This window comes from Silene latifolia, chromosome 7 (assembly GCF_048544455.1).
Source record: "Silene latifolia isolate original U9 population chromosome 7, ASM4854445v1, whole genome shotgun sequence".
NCBI lineage: Eukaryota > Viridiplantae > Streptophyta > Magnoliopsida > Caryophyllales > Caryophyllaceae > Silene > Silene latifolia.
Genome location: NC_133532.1, coordinates 71,669,487 through 71,673,155, shown reverse-complemented (window position 1 = coordinate 71,673,155; position 3,669 = coordinate 71,669,487). Strand labels below are relative to the sequence as shown.

At 41.2% G+C, this 3,669-nt stretch overlaps 1 non-coding gene across 1 annotated transcript; it reads right to left on the bottom strand.

The window, feature by feature from the left end:
* Positions 1-371: 371 nt before the first annotated feature.
* LOC141593855 (small nucleolar RNA R71) lies at positions 372-478 on the bottom strand. The gene has a single exon (XR_012521914.1). It is a non-coding gene; the product is annotated as a small nucleolar RNA R71 (small nucleolar RNA).
* Positions 479-3,669: the final 3,191 nt, after the last annotated feature.

The window sequence follows — 3,669 nt, the reverse complement described above, 5'->3', positions numbered from 1 at the left end:
ATGCCTAAATTTTCATCACATTCCGTACCAACCGAGGAGAACCTACCAAATGGTGCTCCCACACCACAACATTTGACCGGTAATTTCATTGCTAAATCCGCTTTTATCCAATTAGTAAAAAAAAGCCAATTTGGGGGGATGCCTAGTGAAGACCTCATTCTCACATGGAAACTTTTTGTGACTATTGTGATGCGATTTCACAAACCGGAGTGACTCAAGACCAAATTTGATGGGTCTTATTTCCTTTTTCATTGATTGGTACCACGAAACAATGGTTAAAGATCCTTGATAAGGCTACTCTTGGTATTGACTCTTGGAAGAAATTGGCTCTTGCTTTCTACAAAACATTATACCCTCCAGAAAAGACTAACATGCTAAGAGCCCAAATCACGGGGTTCAAACAAAGGTACGAAGAATATTTGTATGAAGCTTGGGAGCGATTCAAATGAACTTGTCGCTCATGTCCTCATCATGGACTTAACGAGTGGTTCTTGGTACAACAATTTTGGAATGGTCTTTATGAAGACTCCCGAAACATTCTCCACATGGGATCAAATGGTATGTTCACCAAAGTTGACGATAATCAAACATGGAACAATATTGAGGAAATGGCGGTCCATAACTCACAATATAGTAGACCTCGAAAGGCTACTAGAGGAGGAAAGCATGAAGTGGACTCTATTACTCAATTGGGTGCTCAACTTAGTGCTCATATTGATACCATTAACTTGAAGTTTGAGAAGGCTATGGCTAAACTTGAAGAAGCCTCCAAATCACCAAAGCAACATGTTAATGCCATGGTGGTATCTTCATCAATTCCAAGTGGAATATGTGAGAATTGTGGAACTTTGGGACATGACCAAAGTGAATGTAGGGGAACAAGTGAGCAAGTGAATGTTTTTCAAGCATACAAGAGTGGTACCCCTTATTCCAACTATTACAATGAAAACACCAAATCCCATCCAAACCTCTCATACAAAAGCCAAAATGTTCAAAACTCTCAACCAACATACACCCCACCTCCAATGAGAAACCTAAATCAAAGACCCTTTTACAACCAAAACCAAGGTTACCAAAATCAAACTCCATACACTCAATCAAACGACCAAGGTTTTGATGTTCAAAAAGCGGTCCTCCAAATGCAAAAGAACCAACAAGAGTTTTTCACTCAAATGCAAAAGGATAGCCAAGCAAAAGACATCACCATTAACAACATACTAGCTCACACAAAGATGTTGCAGACCCAAATGTCTCTATTAGCATCTTCAAGTTCACAAAGACAAAAGGGGCAATTACCACCTCAAGGTAATCCCCCAAGACAAGAATCGGTGAGTGCCATCCATTTAAGGAGTGGTACAAGGTATGAAGGGCCGAAGAGGCCCGTTGATGAAGATGTTGTGAATGCTAGTGACAAGGAAAGAGTTGTTGAAAACTCTAAAGAAGAAGAACCCACCATTCAAGAAGTTTCAAAGAAGGATGAAGAGAAGTCCAAAGAAAAGGAGCCTATTGTGATTAGACTTCCATTCCCGAGTCGTCAAGCTAAGCCTAAGTTTGATGACCAACTTGGAAAATTCATAGAGATTGTGCAGAATTTAGAAGTGTCGATTCCATTCACGGAATTGATCAATCATGTTCCGGCCTATGCAAAGTATATGAAAGGTATCCATACAAAGAAGAAATCAATCCAAAAGCTTGAGACTATTTCTTTCACTAAAGTGAGTAGTGCCATCCTACAAGAAAGTTCACCTTCAAAGCTCATGGATCCGGGACGTTTCTACATTCCATGCACTATTGGTGACACTACAATCAACAAAGCTTTATGTGACCTTGGGGCAAGTGTTAGTGTCATGCCATATTCGGTATGCAAGAGGCTAGGAATGGGAGAGCTCAAATGCACCAACATCACGCTTCAAATGGCGGATAGATCAACAAAGACACCTTTAGGGGTATGGGAAGATGTTCCCGTAAGAATTGGCAAATTCTTCATCCCGGTGGATTTCGTTATTATTGACACGGAAGAAGACTCCAACATTCCTATTATTTTAGGAAGACCATTCTTGCACACCGCGGGAGCGGTGATCAATGTAAAACATGGAGAGCTCACCCTTGAAGTGGGAGATAAAACCATCACTTTCAATCTTGACAAGACTATGCGAGCTCCCCGATTGCATGAGCCATGTTTTATGGTTGATCACTATAGCCGGAAAGATGATAGGAAGAAGTTGGCATTTCAATGGAAGAAGAATGTGGATGATGCTCCATCAAAAGAGCAAGGAAATTGCAACAATGAGAGCTTGAAAAGCTCACCCATGACAAGTGAAGAAGAAGGCCTCATTGGCCAAGAAAAGAAAGAAGGAGGTCTTCATCAACTCAAGACATTTTTAATGATCAAGTGGATGAAGTATGCGGTCTTTGGGATGATGAGTTTGAAGGGATATTTAATCCGTATATCGGTAATGCTATGGCCCAAGACCATCATGGAGAACAACAAGTGCAAAGGTCTATTGAATATCTTTATCATGACAACGAACATGCTTTTGATTACTTCTTTAAGGTGTTGAGTAACATCAACAACACCTTGAACATGCCCCCTTGACATCTTATTATTGGATGAGAGTTTGGTGGAGTCCTCCCTAAACCACCATTTGTAAATATTCTAACTCCCTAACTTGCATTTTAATTATCGTATTGCATTTTTTGTCATTTTTGGATTTACATTTCTATGCCTCGATCAAGATTTTCGTCATTTTGAGAGAAGTGAGGGAGGGACTTATGAGTTTATTGATGTGAAGTGTTTTGCCTTAGTGTGGGGATAGCAATTGCCTAGGCTATCCAAGCCTTTGTAGAGCCCCCACAATGAAGACCACAAGAAATGAAGAATGAAATGACACGGGTTACGAAGCACCCACGGATGGACCTGAATTCGTGCGGAAGAGGCAGAATCCGAGCGTCGCGAGAAAGAATCCGCTCGTCTTGAAATAAACGCGAGCGTCCAGTGCATAAGACTCTCGTCTTGTGAAGCTGTAGAATTAATTTTTGGGTCTGACTGAGAATCCGAGCGTCCCAGCAAGAAATCCGCTCGTCTTAGCCAGGACGGTCGTCCCAGAGGAAAAGACGATTGTCTTTACACTGCCAAATTTTGGGATTTCTCCCTGGAAAGGAATCCGAGCGTCTCCAGCATAGGACGCTCGTCCCAGCTCAAGAATCCGCTCGTCTTACCTTCGAGACGCTCGTCCCTAGGCGTTTTTCCTGAACCCAGAAACTGAAGAATCCGAGCGTCCCGAGGCTGAATCCGCTCGTCTCCCTCTGCTTTTTAAATTCAACGGGTCTTTAAACCCCCCCTTCCCAATTGATTTTCATTATTTCAAACACAAACACTACCCAAAACCCCAAAACCCTCATCCTCTCCATCAACAAAAATCAAATTTCTCAACCAAAATCAACCAAATCAAATCCAAACTTCCTCAAAACAAAATTAATCACTCCTTTAGCAACAACAAGTGATTAAAACACCAAAATCTTCAAGTTTTGAGTCGATTTTTGGGATACAAGGCAACATTCATCTACTCTAAATCGATTTGGGCATTACTAGAAATTGAATATTTCAAGCTTTCTTTGGTGTTACTAAGAAAAGGAGTATGGCAAGAACAAAAGGTGGAAACAAGGCAC